This window comes from Bubalus kerabau, chromosome 14 (genome assembly GCF_029407905.1).
Source record: "Bubalus kerabau isolate K-KA32 ecotype Philippines breed swamp buffalo chromosome 14, PCC_UOA_SB_1v2, whole genome shotgun sequence".
NCBI classification, from domain to species: Eukaryota; Metazoa; Chordata; class Mammalia; order Artiodactyla; family Bovidae; genus Bubalus; species Bubalus kerabau.
Genome location: NC_073637.1, coordinates 82,768,166 through 82,786,977, shown reverse-complemented (window position 1 = coordinate 82,786,977; position 18,812 = coordinate 82,768,166). Strand labels below are relative to the sequence as shown.

The 18,812-nt window shown below is 40.4% G+C and overlaps 1 long non-coding RNA gene across 1 annotated transcript; it reads left to right on the top strand.

Moving 5' to 3' along the window:
• The first annotated feature begins 1,206 nt into the window (after window positions 1–1,206).
• Window positions 1,207–18,258, top strand: LOC129627364 (uncharacterized). Its single transcript, XR_008702585.1, has 5 exons — window positions 1,207–1,279; window positions 1,796–1,881; window positions 16,709–16,839; window positions 17,526–17,545; window positions 17,816–18,258. It is a non-coding gene; the product is annotated as an uncharacterized LOC129627364 (long non-coding RNA).
• The last annotated feature ends 554 nt before the right edge of the window (window positions 18,259–18,812 follow it).

Below are 18,812 nucleotides of genomic sequence, written 5' to 3'. Positions count from 1 at the left end.
TTAGGACTTCCCTGGTGTTCTAGTGGTTATGGCTGTGGGCCTTCACTTCAGGGGGCTTGAGCTGATCCCCATTCAGGGACCAAGATTCCATAAGTTGCAGGGCAAAAAAAATAAGCTAGGATTGTGGCTGTTATTGTTCAGTTCCCCTGTCGTGTCTGACTCTTTGCGACCCTGTGGACTGCAGAGCACCAGGCTTCCCTGTCCCTCACCATCTCCCAGAGTTCGCCCAAGTTCATACCATCGCATCGGTGATGCCATCCAGCCATCTCATCCTCTGACACCCTCTCCTCCTTCTGTCTTCACTCTTTCCTAACTAAAGGGACCTTTCCAATGAGTCGGCTTCCCAGGTGACTCAGCGGTAAAGAATCTGCTTGCAATGCAATGCAGGAATGTAGTTAAAAACGACATAAATCTGTGACTTCAGATCAAGTCACACAACTCCTTTGAGTCCAAGTATTTTTAGGAAATGGATACATTGCGTCATAAAATACATCATATAAAGTATTCTGAACTTATACCAAGTTTATAAATGACCTAATTACTCAGATTTTTATGAAGTATAAACATTAATTTTTCACAAAGTATAATTTAAGTTCTTTAACTGTGAGAGAAGCAACTAGTTGCTCATCAAAGTATGTATTCCCTTTGCTTTCTGGGTACATAGCATGCTCTTATTTCTCAGCTGGTGATTAGAATGACGAGTTATTCTAACTGTAGCAGAGTCGCCGTGAGGAGGTGCTGCAAGCCTCTTCCGGTGCTCTTGTATGCGGGCCCTGTTTCATCCCCTCAGGCTGGCGGGGATGACGGTCACCCATCAGTGGTGGTCTTACCCATTGCAGAGGCGCTTGAACCTGCGTCCCTGAGTTATTACGTGGATGAGAGTTATCCCACCAAAACATTTGCCTTTCCAGTAATATTGTGAAATGCAAAATAATCTAAATTGTTTGGATCATTTTGAGATACATTTGTTAACAACAGCCGTGTGCTAAGTTGCTTCAGTCGTATCCCCTTTGTGACCCCATGAGCTGTAGCCCACCAGGCTCGTCCGCCCATGGGATTTTCCAGGCAAGGGCACCGGATGGGTGGCCGCGCCCGCCTCCAACAGCAGCTGGTGCCACCCTGATGTGTACAGTGTGATAGGCGAGCACTCTTTCTTATAGTGCTATCATTTTCTTACTAGGAAGGATGAATGTTCAAATTTGAGGAATCCCAAATGGAACAGAAGTATCCTATTCCAGAGAGGACACCATTTATGATCCCTTAAACCTATGGATCAAAGGTAAAAAAGAAAAACAAATGTATGAGTTTGTTAATCAGATGAAATATTCCAAGGGAGGATATTTGTGATGATATTTTCTTATTTAAGGAGAGGCATAATAATCCTAGTCATGCTCTGAAATGGGGCAGTCCCAGCCTCAGTGGTGTTCAGTTTATGTAGCTGGAAGCTGTATGAGACAGTGGATGAACAATGCTGGTTTCAAACTACTAAATAACTCTTGGAAAAGCGTAAGTATTTTATGTCCTTCAAAATAATAGGAGCATTTGGGTATGTATGTGGCTGACTAATACTTTCTATAATTCTACTTTAAGGATGAGAAATATTTGCAGACATTTAAACTGAATTCCACAGTATTTTAGAAATAACAAGCCAACAATTAAAAAACGCAGAGAGATAATAGATTCATGTGCCTTCTGTATGATGGAAGATTGCTTAGATCTCAAGGTTTGTTTTGTCCTGCCAACACTGTTATTAATCACCGTTCCTCATTTCCTTCCACTGCTGGGATTTGACAAGGATTTTCTTTCACCTTGAAAAACTGCACATGGAGGAGAGCTCCTTTGCCTGGTTCCTGCAGTCTGAACATATCCTACTGGGTAGAGGTAAATTGCTTTTTTATTCTGTATTCTGTTATATTTTTGAAAAATGATTTTCAAATCAGGGATTTGATTCCTCTCTTGGTATTGAAAGATCATAAACAAATACATTTTTATGTTATTTTTCTTTAGTAAGCTTTATGATTTTATCCCCAGCAACTGGACTAATTCAATAAGCAACAGACCGTAAGGCAGTAAATGGATACCCTATTAATTTTTATTGCTAAAGTTTCTTTTATGTACTATTTGATCTAAAGATGTTATTCACATTTTTATGGTGATACTGGCAGACTGGAAAAAACCTAACTCTATAATTCTTATTGATGAAGTCTGGGTATTTTTAACTCAGCGGCTCAAGGAATGACAACAGTTCACATGTCAGGAGCCAGTTCATGAAGTGAAAGTCTGTGTGAAAAGGGAAGAGCAAAGAAGTTCGAGCAGAGTTTCGTTGCTCAATCAATAGAACACAGTCGGGAGGTTTAACCACAGTGCTAATATCAGTTCACGACACGAGGTTGGCGGATGATTCAGCCTTTTCTTTGTTCATATTCCAGATGGGAAACATAGGCCTGACTTACCTCGAAAATAGTTTCTTTAAATCGCTTTGATTCTGAGGTTGCACAAAATTGGAGCTAAAACAGTCGACCATTAAAACAGAATGTTCAAATTAAAAAAAAAAAATTAAGGAAAGGAAAGGAAAACAAGAATGTACCTGGTTCCCAGATGGACTGACATTGCATAGGTCCTGATCTCCAAGACGAATTTGCTGCTAACTATGAAGAAGGAAATGGCAACCCACTCCAGTATTCTTGCCTGGAGAATCCCAGGGACGGAGGAGCCTGGTGGGCTGCCGTCTCAGGGGTCGCACAGAGTCGGACACAACTGAAGCGACTTAGCAGCAGCAGCAGCATGAAGCTGTACTAACTGTTGAGTACAGCAAAGTCTCCCAGCCCAGACTCACCCTGGTTAACCCAGGTCTTGAAATGTGTATTCCCTCCTCTTTGAAAAAAATCTTCCCAGGTGGCACTAGCGGTAAAGAATCTGCCTGCCCATGCAGGAGGCGCAGCTTCAATCCCTGGGTTGAGAAGGTCCCTGGAGGAGGCATGGCAACCACTCCAGTGTTCTTTCCTGGAACATTCCATGGACAGAGGAGTCTGGCGGGCTATAGTTCACCAAGTTGCAAAGAGCTGGATACAACTGAGCACACACACACAACACAACACCTTTGAAAAAATGTGTGTCCTACAGAGACATGGAAGAAATGCTGAATCCAGTATAAACACCGGAGTTTAGTGCTAGGCCAGGCCTTTCCAGGACTGTGTTTATAGCAATTTGACCATCATTTACTGAGAACTTATATTTAAACTTCATGGAAATACGAATAAATACAGTTATTGCCCACTAGGAGCTTAATAGGAGAAATGAGATGCAGTCATAAAAGATACATAAAATTAATTGATAACCATGGAAAACTGTTTTAAATCTGTTTGGCACTACATGTTAAATGGCTGCCATGGGTATGTCAGGGTGAAGTAGCTCATTCTGTGCTGGTATAGCCTGGGAAGTTATGACATTCATTTTACTCTGAAAGTTCTTTAGTATTAAGCAATATCAGAACCCAAAGATTATTGTCTTTACATGCATGAGGCAGACAGTAAATATCAAAGACACTCAAAGAGGAAGATGTGTAGTCTGAAAATTCTTTATGGAGAATGCAAAATATGAGTTGGGTAGCTCTCAAAATCTATGGCAAACAATGAGTCATGATTAAGCATTAGAAACTTTCCCTGAAATGAGAAATGAGATATGTATGACCATTGTGATTTTTTTTCTATTTAACATTAGGCTAGTCATCCTCATAAATGTATTAAGAGAAAAGCTAATAAAGGATTGAGAATTTGAAAGCAATATACAAAAGAGCCAGGCTGCTGATCACAAATCTAAAGTAGATACTTTTTGAAATAGTTTTCATTTAGTACCATAAATAATAAAGTGTAAAATTCAATATTTTTAATGTTAATTTTAGGATATCCGCAGTTAGCTACAATAGTAATCTAATTTTACTCCATTTTCATCAATCAAAAATCTAGCATTAATTTACAAAGTAAAATCCTTGTACCAGCATTCCAGATACCCTAGCCTTAGGCGACCATCAACATATTTGTCTTCAAAATTTGACCACCATTGTTTCCTACATGAAATCATACAATATATGGTCTATTGTGACTGACTTCTTTCACTAGAGTGTCCTGCTTTTGACCTTCATCCATTACTTTTTATGTTTTATTGACAAAAAGTATTCTATTATCTACATAGGTCAGATTTTATTATTTATTAATAAATAGATATGTCCATTCATCAGTTAATAAACATCTGGGCTGTCTCCACATGTTGGCTGTTATGTACAAGTTTCTATGTGGATGAATGTTTTTACTTCTCTTGATTGGGAGGAATTACTAGATCATATGGTAATTCTGTATTTAACCGTTTGAGGAACTGCTGGACTGTTTTCCATACCTCCTGCAGGATATAAGGTTCCCAACTTCCCTGCATCCTCACCAAACACTCGTGTTTTGGCTGTCTTTTGGCCATAGCCAGTCTTGCAGGTATGAAGCGGTACCTGGCTAATGTTGATTGCACATATTTTCATGTGTTTAATTAGCTCTTTGAATATGGTTTGTGAAGAAATACCTACTCAAATTCCTTGTCTGTTTTTAATTGCTTTATCTTTTTATTATTAACTTGTAAAAGTTCTTTATATATTCTGAATGCATTTCCTTTATGACACATATGATTTAAAAATATTTTTTCCTTTGGGTTGTTGTTTTATTTTTTCAATGGTATTCCTTAAAAAACAAATGTTTTTCATTTTTATAAAATTAATTTATCTACTTTTGGTTTGCCTGCTTGCATTTCTAAGAATCCATAACCTAATCCAGAAATCACAAAGATTTCCTCCTATAATTTTTCCTAGGAGTTTTAATGTTTTACCTCTCGCATTCAGCTCTGTGATCCATTTTGAATAAATTTTTGTATTTTTGATGCTCTAATCCCCAGAACCTATGACTCTGTTACCTTACCTTGCGGATGTGATAAAGGTTATGGACCCTGAGATTGAGAGAATATTCTGGATTATCCAGATGTGCCTGATCTCATTACATGAGTCCTTAAATTCAGATACTCTTTCCTGACTGTGAAAGAGAGAGAGATGGCCATGTGGAAAGGACTTGGCGCCCCATCGTTGGTTCAGAGATGTAGCGTTCCGTGTGTGAGGACTGGAGAAAGGCCTCTGGGAGCTTAGAGTGCTCCCATGTGTTGACAGCCAGGAAGATCCCCTGTAAAGTCTTCAGTCTTACAGCTGCAAGGGCCTGAATTCTGTGAGTACGCAGATGACCAGGAAATGGATTTCCCCCAGATCCTGCAGAAAGGAAGACAGGCCCATGGGCACCTTGCTATTAACCCTGTGAGATCAGTGCTAGGCTTCTGATTACAGATAATAAATCATGAAACGTAACAGTTTTGTATTGTTTAAGCCATCAAATCTGCGGCTACTGCAACAAGAAAATTAGTACAATTTTCAATTTTGTTATGGGATCTTCCAAGTTAGTCTTTTCTTTCAATCTGGGGAGAATATTCTCTGTCCTTGGATTTGGGAACACTCAATGGTTTAGTTCATGCTGTGAATTTCAGTTTTACTCATTTCTATGTTCCTTTGCAGTCTCATGCTACTGATGGCTTTGCAGAAATTTCTACCACACTCTTCAAGGACTCTTATTATGACATTATTTGAAAAAGATTTGTTCTCTGATGGGGTGTATGACACATTTTCTGGTTATCCCTTAAACTTTGCCTTTGAAAAGTGAAGTGAAAGTTGCTCAGTCATGTCTGACTCTTTGTCCCCATGGACTGTCGCCTGCTATGCTTCTCTGTCCATGGTCCAGGCCAGAATACTGGAGTGGGTAGCCATTCCCTTCTCCAGGGGATCTTCCCCACCCTGGGATCGAACCCAGGTCTCTCCTGCATTGCAGGCAGATTCTTTATCGTCTGAGCCACCAGGGAAGTCCATAGTTCACATATGTTCTGAACATTTGAACAACTTAAATTATGTCTTTTAAAAAAAGAAAATAAAAAACTTGTGGGAAAGCCATGTAAATGAGAGCCATATCTCAAATAATAGTGATAATTTTGGTAGCCACACTACTGAACTATACTCTCTGGAAATCACAGAATCTTAAAGTCAGAAGTGATGTTAACCTCTTAAACTTGGAACAGAGGAAACTGTTGCCAGAAAACGTAGAATGTAAGTGACTGGCAAAGGGTTGTCTGGTCTGTTGTGGCAGACACAGGATCTGACCTCCAGTATTATGTTTTCCAGTTGAAATCAGTATCCAGTAAATATTTCATTCTTTAAGACAGACGGTAGAGGAGTTACATATAGATATACTTATATCTTTATATGTAAAATGTAGATTTAAAGTGGATCCATAAACCCAAGAGTTTAATGAAAGGACAATATATTAAACTTATGGGTTTATGGGACCCAGTTTAAAATAATTATAATGTAAAATATGATGGCAAGTTTATTACTTTGTGGTTCAAAGTTTATTTTCCTATATAAGGGCACACAACTCTTTTTTTTTTTTCCAGAGATATGCTGAGATTGGTAAATGTTAATCACTATTAAGATAAAAGTAGATAAAATATCTTTACTATACTATTTTCTTACATTTCTATATGTTTGAAAATTTCCATAATTAAAAAAAAGAACATGCTGTAGTTCATAAGGAAACTGGAGCCTATTATACAGAGTGAAGTAAGTCAGAAAGAAAAACACCAATGCAGTACATTAATGCATATATATGGAATTTAGAAAGATGGCAACAACAACCGTATATGCAAGACAGCGAAAGAGGCACAGATATAAAGAACAGTCTTTTGGACTCTGTGGCAGAAGGCAAGGGTGGAATGGTTTGAGAGAATAGCATTGAAACGTGTGTATTATCATGTGTGAAACAGATCACCAGTCCAGGTTCCATGCACGAGACAGGGTGCTCAGGGCCGGTGCACGGGGATGACCCAGGGGATGGGACGGGGAGGGAGGTGGGAGGGGGGTTCAGGATGGGGAACACATGTACACCTGTGGCTGATTCATGTCAGTGTATGGCAAAACCAGTACAATATTGTAAAGTAATTGGCCTCCAATTAAAATAAATAAATTAATTTAAAAAACTGTCAGAGGTGCAACAAACACCATGGAGTTTGAAATTTTGAAATTATCAAAAAGATGTTAAACTTCATTAGATTTTAATGTCATTTTTTTCTATTTTTTTTCATTTATTTATTTATTTATTTTATTTTTTAACTTTACACTATTGTATTGGTTTTGCCATATATCAACATGAATCCGCCACAGGTATACATGTGCTCCCCATCCTGAACCCACCTCCCTCCTCCCTCCCCGTACCATCTCTCATGTCATTTTTTTACATCCTTTTTTTTTTGGAATGGGCGTGGGTGTGAGCCGTGCATGTTATTCACTCAAAGGCACAATGGCAAGAGGTCTTTTCTAGAAAAACAGTAAAGCTCTAGGCATTTGAGTTAGCTGATGGGGAAGGAACAAGGGATGCATTAAAACAAGGAAAAGCTAGGATGAATATCAATTCGTTATATAAAATACATGCAGTTCAAGATATTTGTATATGTATATATTATGACTGTTTAAATGCTGATCTTTAAGTAAGTTTCTCCTTTGTGTTTCTTTAAAGAAAAAAGTATAGCAACTTTGAAAAAAAATGATAAATTTTGTTTCTGCATTTTAAAATATCTTTAATACTAATTAAGACCATAAATTTAAGGTTAGCAAAATTATACTCCTTCAGACTTAAGAGAAAATAATAGTGGAAAAAAATTTTGCAATTTAATGGTATCACCATTAGCAACCTCCTTTTCTTCATTTAGATATATTTGGGGAAACAGATTGCAGTGCAGATATGATTTTCATATTCGTTAATAAGTCAGTGAAGGGAACGAGCTCCAGCTGGTTCTGTTTTGTGCTTTTTTACCATTGTACTCCAGATCGTTGTACTAGCAGAGTCAAGCAAAGTTTTCATCTCATCCTCTGATCTGTCAATTTTTAGCCCTTTAAAATGAAATTCCAATGACAATCCTATTGTAACGCCAGTGAGAGACGAGCAGTTTAGGACTAAAATTTTATCCCTCTGTCCCCCAACCCCCACGCAAATGAAAGAATAAGGACTCATTAAAGTGCCTTCCTTCTTCTAGATATCATTTCAGTGATATCTGACATTAATGGGAAATATAGATTATAACTTTTCCTAGCCCTAATATTCATTGTCATTTCTCTGTGTACATCCCCTATTGGACAAGTCTTGGCCTCTACTTTTATTTCATAGAACATCTTTTAAAAATTCAAAGACAAAAATGAGAATTAGAATCATGTCTAAAAATTCAGGGACAGTTGTGAGAATTCGAGTCATGTCTTCTCTTTAAAGATTCTTCCATGACATAGCAGATCGCAGTTCCAGTCTTTCTTCGTCCATGGAGCAGAAGTTGGGTCTTAGTGACCCTCTGATTTTGCCTGCTTCCCCAGCATCCTGGAGTTAAAGCTGTGTGATCTATTCCTCGAGTGTGTTAAGACTAGCTCCGGCCTTTCGCTGATGTGTTTCCTGGTGTTAGGACTGGTAGTTGCCCAGTTGTGTCCGACTCTCTGTGACCCCATGGACTATACAGCCCGCCAGGCTCCTCTGTCCATGGGATTCTCCAGACAAGAGTACTGGAGTGAGTTGTCGTTTCCTCCTCCAGGGTATCTTCCTGACCCAGGGATCAAACCCACATCCCCTGCATTGCCAGGCAGATTCTTTACCATTTGAGCCATCAGAGAAGCCCTGATATGTTTCCTTATTTAGTCTTTACATGCAACTAAAAATAACCACGTTTATGTATCATATTTCAAACCATCACTAGATCATTTAAAATGATTCTATTGAAAGGACCTAGCTAGGAATGTGGCTTCCAGGCACGCCCCTTCTAAGACCCTCGTTTGTAAAAAATGGTGACTTTCCACGTCCCAACGTGTGGTATACACTCACCATCCTGTTCAAAGCAGCAGCATCTCACCTTTCATTACTGAAAATTCCTCATTTTTCTTACTTTGGGCATGCATCGCCTAAGCACTGCCTCTGTTTTTCCCTTTATTCAGGAGTCCAGGGCTTACTTTTTTTTTGTCTCTTGATACTGTCGCCAGCAGCATGGTTTTGAGTTGCATTAGGATCAGGGCCTCTCCCTTCCCCAGGAGGCTACCTGATACAGGTCAAAGCCTCATAGAAGAAAGCAAGAGCATTTGTTGGCCAAAAAATCTGGGTTTGAATCTAAGTGTCATCTGATAAGCTTTCTGAGAAAAATAAGTTTAATAACATATACAAAGATCTGACACAATGCTGATGTTCAACAAATGTTATTTCCTTTCCTTTATTTCTTCGGTCCCACAGGATTTCTAATTTATATTTTTAGTTGAATTAGCACCTAAAGTATTTGCATCAGATCAGATCAGATCACTCGCTCAGTTGTGTCCGACTCTTTGTGACCCCAAGAATCGCAGCACACCAGGCCTCCCTGTCCATCACCAACTCCCGGAGTTCACTCAGACTCACATCCATCGAGTCAGTGATGCCATCCAGCCATCTCATCCTGTCGTCCCCTTCTCCTCCTGCCCCCAATCCCTCCCAGCATCAGAGTCTTTTCCAGTGAGTCAACTCTTTGCATGAGGTGGCGAAAGTATTGGAGTTTCAGCTTCAGCATCATTCCCTCCAAAGAAATCCCAGGGCTGATCTCCTTCAGAATGGACTGGTTGGATCTCCTTGCAGTTCAAGGGACTCTCAAGGGTCTTCTCCAACACCACACTTCAAAAGCATCAATTCTTCGGCGCTCAGCCTTCTTCACAGTCCAACTCTCACATCCATACATGACCACAGGAAAAACCATAGCCTTGACTAGACGAACCTTTGTTGGCAAAGTAATGTCTCTGCTTTTGAATATGCTGTCTAGGTTGGTCATAACTTTCCTTCCAAGGAGTAAGCGTCTTTTAATTTCATGCCAGCACTCACCATCTGCAGTGATTTTGGAGCCCAAAAAATAAAGTCTGCCACTGTTTCCCCATCTATTTCCCATGAAGTGGTGGGACCGGATGCCATGATCTTCATTTTCTGAATGTTGAGCTTTAAGCCTACTTTTTCACTGTCCACTTTCACTTTCACCAAGAGGCTTTTTAGTTGCTCTTCACTTTCTGCCATAAGGGTGGTGTCATCTGCATATCTGAGGTTATTGATATTTCTCCTGGCAATCTTGATTCCAGCTTCTGTTTCTCCCAGTCCAGCGTTTCTCATGATGTACTCTGCATATGAGTTAAATAAGCAGGGTGACAATATACAGCCTTGATGAACTCCTTTTCCTATTTGGAACCAGTCTGTTGTTCCATGTCCAATTCTAACTGTTGCTTCCTGACCTTCATACAAATTTCTCAAGAGGCAGATCAGGTGGTCTGGTATTCCCATCTCTTTCAGAATTTTCCACAGTTTATTGTGATCCATAGTACCTGTCATAAAGCATTGCTCAACAAATATTAGTCATTATTAAAGTCATTACCATTATACCACCCTTATGGCAGAAAGTGAAGAGGAACTCAAAAGCCTCTTGATGAAAGTGAAAGTGGAGAGTGAAAAAGTTGGCTTAAAGCTCAACATTCAGAAAACAAAGATCATGGCATCTGGTCCCACCACTTCATGGGAAATAGATGGGGAAACAGTGGAAACAGTGTCAGACTTTATTTTTCTGGGCTCTAAAGTCACTGCAGATGGTGAGTGCTGGCATGAAATTAAAAGACGCTTACTCCTTGGAAGGAAAGTTATGACCAACCTAGACAGCATATTCAAAAACAGAGACATTACTTTGCCAACAAAGGTTCATCTAGTCAAGGCTATGGTTTTTCCTGTGGTCCTGTATGGATGTGAGAGTTGGACTGTGAAGAAGGCTGAGCGCTGAAGAATTGATGCGTTTGAACTGTGGTGTTGGAGAAGACTCTTGAGAGTTCCTTGAACTGCAAGGAGATCCAACCAGTCCATTCTGAAGGAGATCAGCCCTGGGATTTCTTTGGAAGGAATGATGCTAAAGCTGAAACTCCAGTAGATTGGCTACCTCATGCAAAGAGTTGACTCATTGGAAAAGACTCTGATGCTGGGAGGGATCGGGGGCAGGAGGAGAAGGGGACGACAGAGGATGAGATGGCTGGATGGCATCACTGACTCGATGGATGTGAGTCTGAGTGAACTCCAGGAGTTGGTGATGGACAGGGAGGCCTGGCGTGCTGTGATTCATGGGGTCGCAAAGAGTCGGACACAACTGAGCGACTGTTCTGATCTGATCTGATTATCTTTCCACCCCAACTTTTCATGACTAAATTTCCTGTGAAGTTCTTTATGTTTTCAATATCAAACATATTTATTGTCCTCCTCTAAATGTAGGCTGAGAATATTTTGTCTTGAAACTAGCTCTTTTGATGTCCTTTCAGGAGGCTGAGTACCTAAAGGTGAAAAGAGAAGAACACTTTCTAACACTATACACAAAAATAAACTCAAAATTGATTAAAGGCCTAAATGTAAGACCAGAAACTATGAAATTCTTAGAGGAAAACATAGGCAGAACACCCTCTGAAATAAATCACAGCAAGACCCTCTATGACCCACCTGCCAGAGTAATGGAAATAAAAACAAAAATAAACAAATGGGACCCAATTAAACTTAAAGCTTTTGCACAATGAAGGAAACTATAAGCAAGGTGAAAAGAGAGCCCTCAGAATGGGAGGAAATAGTAGCAAATGAAACAACAAAGAATTAATCATCAAAATATATAAGCAGCCCGTGCGACTCAATACCAGAAAAAGGAACAACCCGATCAAAAAGTGGGAAAAGACCTAAACAGACATTTTCCAAGGGAGACGTACAGGTGGCCAATAAACACAGGAAAAGATGTTCAGCATCATTCATTATTAGTGAAATGCAAATCAAAACTGAAATGAGGTATCATCTCGCACCAGTCAGAATCAGTTCAGTTCAGTCGCTCAGTCGGGTCTGACTCTTTGCGACCCCATGTACTGCAGCACACCAGGCCTCCCTGTCCATCACCAACTCCTGGAGCTTGCTCAGACTCATGTCCATTGAATAAGTGATGCCATCCAACCATCTCATCCTCTGTTGTCCCCTTCTCCTCCTGCCTTCAGTCTTTCCCAGCATCAGGGTCTTTTCCAATGAGTCAGTTCTTCACATCAGGTAGCCAGAGTATCGGAGCTTCAGTTTCAGCACCAGTCCTTCCAATGAATATTCAGGACTGATTTCCTTTAGGATGGACTGGTTGGATCTCCTTGCAGTCCAAGGGACTCTCAAGAGTTTTCTCCAACACCACAGCTCAAAAGCACCAATTCTTTAGCACTCAGCTTTCTTATAGTCCAGCTCTCACATCCATACATGACTACTGGAAAAACCATAGCTTTGACTATACAGACCTTTGTCAGCAAAGTAATGTCTCTGCTTTTTAAATTGGTCAGACCAGACAGAGTGGCCACTGGTCAGAATGGCCACCATCAAAAATTCTACAAACAATAAATGCTGGAGAGGGTGTAGAGAAAAGGGAACCCTTTACACTGTTGGTGGGAATGCAAACTGGTACAGCCACTATGGAGAACAGTGTGGAGATTCCTTAAAAAACTGGAAATAGAACTGCCATGCAACCCAGCGATCCCACTGCTGGGCATACACACCAAGCAAACCAGAATTGGAAGAGACATGTTCATCGCAGCACTGTTTACAATAGCCAGGACATGGAAGCAACCTAGATGTCCATCAGCAGATGAATGGATAAGAGAGCTGTGGTATATATACACAATGGACTATTACTCAGCTATGAAAAGGAATGCATTTGAATCAGTTTTAATGAGGTGGAAGAACCTGGAGCCTATTATACGGAGTGAAGTAAGTCAGAAAGAGAAAGACAAATACTGTATATTAATGCATATATATATGGAATCTAGAAAGACGGTACCAGTGACCCTACATGCAGGGCAGCAGAAGAGACAGAGATGTAAAGAATGGAGTTTTGGACTCTGTGGGAGAGGGCGAGGGTGGGATGATACTAGAGAACGCCCTTGAAATGTGTATATTACCGTCTAAAATAGACGATCAGTGCAAGGTTGATGCATGAAGCAGGGCACCCAAGGCTGGTGCTGTGGGGCAACCAGGGTGGGAGAGGGGTTCGGCATGGGGGCGTCACATGTATACCTGTGGCCGATTCATGTTGACGTATGGAAAAAATCATCACGATATTATAAAGTAAGTATTCTACAATTAAAATAAACTAATTAATTTTTAAGAAAAGAAAGGAAGAGAAACAGGTAAAGTGGAAGAATAATTACAGCATTAAATGATATAGAAAAGTTGGAAAGGGAAAAGAATGAGTCTATGCTTGTCTTATTTGGATAGTATTTATGAAAGACAATTTTAAAGAGTCATGTGTACTCTATAAAGAATTGTTAAGATATTGATATTTTTAGATTCACTATGTAGCCTTTGATTGACCCATTGTATTACTAATGCATACTGATGTTTGACCAATAGAACAGGAATTGAACGTGACATGATGCATGGAATCTGCTGTGTGATTACTATCAAGATAGAGTTTTATTTCATGAATGATATGAAATCTTTTTGGAAAAGGAACTTCAGATTTCACCTTGAGATAAAGCTCACAAGATTTCATGACATGTGGTTAGATATATTGTTCAAATACGTTTTGTAGAAAATGGAATAAACCATGACCACTTGTGTGTTCATTAAACATATGAAGTTAATGGGTTGATACTTCCTTTGAAAACGCATCTTATTTGGTATCAGCCTTCTTGAATGCCGGCTCTAGGTACCGCTAGTTATAACTGGTTCACACCCTCCTATCAATGCCGGCCGTTACCTTCCCTAATTGTTTCGTCCTATATGGGCTATTGTCACAGAATGACTTTTAGCATCTGATGCTCGTTTCCTATAAAATCTCCTCCCCGGCAGAAATGTTATATTAAAAATAGAAAGCAAATATGTGAAGTGCCTCTACTCTTCTACGTATTTTAAATGTTTAGCAGTTTGCTGTGTAAGATGGTGTGTGAGTGCTCTCCATGGGAGGGTCTTATTCTTTCCAAGGGCTACAAGTCTAATGTTCCAAAGACGTCTGAATCTACTCAATCAAGCCAGGTCTTTCTTTTGAATTCCATGCCTACATTCTGTACTGCCTACTGTTCATTACTACCGACGTTCAACTACAGTTAGGAAGCGCTGAACTCGTTAACGTCCCTTCTCACAACTCTTAATGAAACCACCACCCAGATGTTAGCTTTGCTTATGTTTTGAGAAGACAGAGGGTAGTCAAAATGCCTCCTTCTCTGTAGACAACCTCTGTGTTCAATCAATAAATATATCTTTTGAATCCTACCACCCCAGTTGAATCTGTTTCCTTCTCTGCATCTCCACAGCTTTAACCATCTTAGGCCATCAGCATCATCCACCCGTCTTACTGCAGCAGCCTCCAGTTCAGTTAGCCGCCTCTCGCTAGACACAAATGCAGGCACAGAATTGTTTGCATCATGTCATTCCCCAGACACTCCCTCTGCCCAAAGATTGAAGCTAAAACTCCCGAGCACGGGTTACAGTTTCCTGCATGATGCATTCAAGCTGCCTTGTTCAGGTGCCAGGTCCTGTCCAGCTCTTTGCCACCCCATGAACTGCAGCACTCCAGGCCTCCCTGTCCTTCACCAACTCCTGGAGCTCAATCAAACTCATGTCCATCGAGTCGGTGATGCCATCCAACCAACCATCCTCTGTCGTCCCCTTCTCCTCCTGCCCTCAATCTTTCCCAGCAGTGGGGTCTTCTCCAGTGAGTCAGCTCTTCCCATCCAGCTTCAGTGAATATTGAAGCTTCATTCACCTTCCAATGAACACCCAGGACTGGTCTCCTTTAGGATGGACTGGTTGGATCTTGCAGTCCAAGGGACTCTCAAGAGTCTTCTCCAACACAGCTTCATCTTTGTGCTTTTCCTCCCTAGGATGCTTGCTACAGGTCCACTGAACTTCTTCCGGTTCCTTATTCATCATTCTGCATCAGAGACTTGCCTGCTTTATTCAGTCTGAAGCACTTCTCTCTCTACTTTGTTTTTATGATTCACTCTTAGTGAATCTTAATTAAGGTTCACTAGAGAAGCAGAACCAAGATTATTTATTATAAGGAATTGGCTCACATGATTATGGAGACTCGAGGTCCCAAGACCTATAGTTAATAAGCTGGGGACCCAAGAGCAGTGATAGTCTGAGTACCAGTCACAGTCTAAGTTCAAAGGCAGAGACCCAGTGTCCAAGCTCAAAGGCAGGTGGAGAAAATGAGTTCTGTTGTGGTGATGTTCAGTCGCTGAGTCGTGTCTGATTCTCTGCAGCTCCATGGACTGCAGCATGCCAGGCCTCCCCATCCCTCACCCTCCCCAGTCCTGCCTCCAAATTTTTGTTCTCTTCAGGAATTCAGTGGATTAGGCGAAGCTCATTCACCTGGGGAGAGCATTCTGCTTTATTCTGCTACAGATTCAGATATTAATCTTATCCAGATACACCCTCATAGACACACCCCAAATAATGTTTAACCAATTATCTAGGGACCGTGTGGCCCAATTAAGTTAGCACACAACAGTGGCCACCACAGCCTTCTAGAATCATTCTGGCCACCTCTTTTCTCAAGACACACTGCTCTGACCCAGGTCCTGATGAGATTCTTCTTACTCTCCTACCTCCTTCTGTAGCTCTGTCTGGACCCACGCCAGCACTCACACATGTCTCCCTCGCCTGCTTACACACGTCCTTAAAAACCCTAGTTCCTGCTCCTCCTTCCCTTTGTGATTCCTACTTTAGGAGTTAGAAAGTATACTTTGGCACTTAGGTGTTCAGTAAATATGCATTGAATGCATGAGCTATTCTATTAACCTTTAGCTTGAATCCCTATGAACATTAAGTTATTTTGGCTTGATCGCTGATATAAAACCAACATTTACTCCTGCCCAATTATGGCTGAATATATATGTAACCATATTCAACATTCTGGTTTCATTAACTTTCCCCTGCGATTTATACACTAAGCTTGCTCACTCTGTGGTCTAGATACTCTGTACCGATTAAAAGTGTGGCTTCCTTGTTAGAATTCTCTTGGTTGATCACCACCAGGGAAAAGGGCATTCCGTTTCGCTGTTCCAAGTTAGAAAGTGGCATGTGAAGGGGGCAGAGGCTTTGGAATACAGCCCAGGGTAGGAGACTAGCTCTTCTGATCTTCATTCTGTCTTATTGACTTCTGCAGACTGAGCATATAGGAAAGTGCTTGGCAGAAATTAGGTTTTAAAAATTGTTAGATACTTTGATAATTTACAAAAGTTATTTTAGTCCCAGGCTTCTCACTTGATGACAGTAATTGTATCCATTTCACAAAGATATTTGCGACTATAAATGAGTTAATGTGCTCACACTGAGTGCAAAGAATATGCCAAATGAAACTCTGTTTATATTTGTTGTTTTCATACTATTGGAGTATCTGCGAATGTGTTTATAAGTGCAAAATTTTCCATCCTGTAACCTCCAATTACATACATTTTCCCTCTATTTTTAAGTACTTACATGTGCCAGGTACTACCTAAGTGCTTTACATACGGCATCATTTCATTTCATTTTAATAACGGTATTGTTCTTCTCAGTTAACAGAGAAAATCTGGTTTCATAAAGACTGAATAACTTTGCAAGTTCACAAGCCTAAACTGGCACCGGAAATTATACCAAAATTCAATGGCAAGTTCATTCTCTAGGTCTGTGAGTCTGCTTCTGTTTTGTAAGTAAGCATCATTTGTATCATTTCTTTTTAGAGTCCACATATAAGCGATGTCATATGATATTTCTCCTTTGTCTGACTTACCTCACTCAGAATGACACTCTGTAACATACGGTTGCTGGGGGAAGAGAGGGGAAGGGAGAGTGAGGGAGTTTGGGATGGATGTGGGCACACTGTTATACTTAAAATGGATAACCAAGAAGGACCCGCTGTGTAGAGCAAGCACATGGAACTCACTCGATGCTGTGAGGCAGCTGGGATGGAAAGGGAGTTAGGGGGAGAATGGATTCATGTGCACATAAGACTGAATCCCTTTGCTGTTCACCTGAAACCATCACAGCGTTGTTTATCGACTATACCGCAATGCAAAATAAAAAGATCAAAACATTCATTGGTGATAATTGTGCTCAATTTTGGGCTTCCCTGGTGGCTCAGATGGTAAAGCGTCTATCTGCAATGCAGGAGACCCGGGTTTGAACCCTCGGTTGGGAAGGTCTGCTGGAGAAGGAAATGGCAGCCCACTCCAGTATTCTTGCCTGGAAAATCCCATGGACTGCGGAGCCTGTTAGGCTACCTTCCGTGGGGTCGCAAAGAGTCAGACACGACTGAGCGACAGCTCAATTTTAAAACACCTGGAATGAAGTCTGTGTTCATAAGTTAATTTCTTTTCCCTTCTTGTCCTGTAGGATCAGTGCCCTGTTGTTCTGTATCCTTTGCGTTTGCATAAGCAGAGAGCCTCTGACATTGTTCCGTGGAAGGCATTTCCAGCAGAGCGTGTGAAGGCGTTTGCTCCAGCTGTTCTCGGCTCCTCCCAGCTATGCTGCCTTCTCCCTCAACCCCGGGGGGTGTTACCGGGCGCAGCTGACTCAGCCATGATTGCGCAGATGAAACCTCCCATGGATGGGCTTTGGTCAGACTACACTGGAAAATTTGTGATGGAAAGATGGTTTGTCTTTCATCTTTGACAAAGTGAAAGTCCCACCTGGCTGCATCCAAGTAAAGGGAAAAGCAAAGGTGAAACTTGCGTCTCTGTAGTCCTCTGTCTGCAGCGTTCAACTCAGCATGTACACTGAGTCCCTGCGTTACCCGTCACTGCTTAATCCAGCACCCGGTGATGCTCTGCCACCTGTATTCTGGAGACTTTCCCTTCTCTTCTCGTCTCAGATTTCCTTCCACAATAGTCATCCTCCTGGTCTGTCAATGGTATCTTTTTCTTCTGTTCTTATTGCCCTTACTCTTCCAGTCTACTGTCAAGAATATGAATAACAACAAGCATCCTGAATTGCTCTGATTCTTTTCTTTAGTTACCATTCTTTCTTTTTCCATTTGATAGAAAACTCTTGGAATGTATGGTAATCTTAACTTTTCTCCTATTATCTTCCAAAAAATACAACTTAAAATTTGCTAAAAGAACTCTAGTAAGATATTTTATTGAATTTAAAACCATCAGTTGAACTATATTTACAACTTAATAATTAACTGAATGATGTAAATTAGCTTATTGATTTCATTGTTTTAAAGCTCATACTTCAAGTATTTAAAAAAGCCTTTATTTACAGTTAACAGTATAATATTTTATCCCTGAAGAATCAAAGATATTCTCTTCAATTAGTAGGGACCATTTTTCTATATTGCAAACATTTAGCTAATTTACAAATCACTGCCCTTTTCCACTCAGGGTTTAATAAATTGATTTTAATAATAAATGTATTCAAGCATAATCGGAAAATACAGTTAATAATATTAGTAATTTGAAAATTAAATATGTGAGTAGCTGGTTGGTTTTGTTCTGAATTACTTTAGGTATACAGATGCACAGGTACACTCTTCTGTTGCCTGTTTCTACCCATAGAAAATTTAATAATAGTTCGACTAATGCGATGGGGAAAATTATTCTATTTATAGCTACTGAAAATTTTGAAGAACCTTGCACATTTTGTTCCTAAAGTAGAAATTAACATTTTAAGGATACA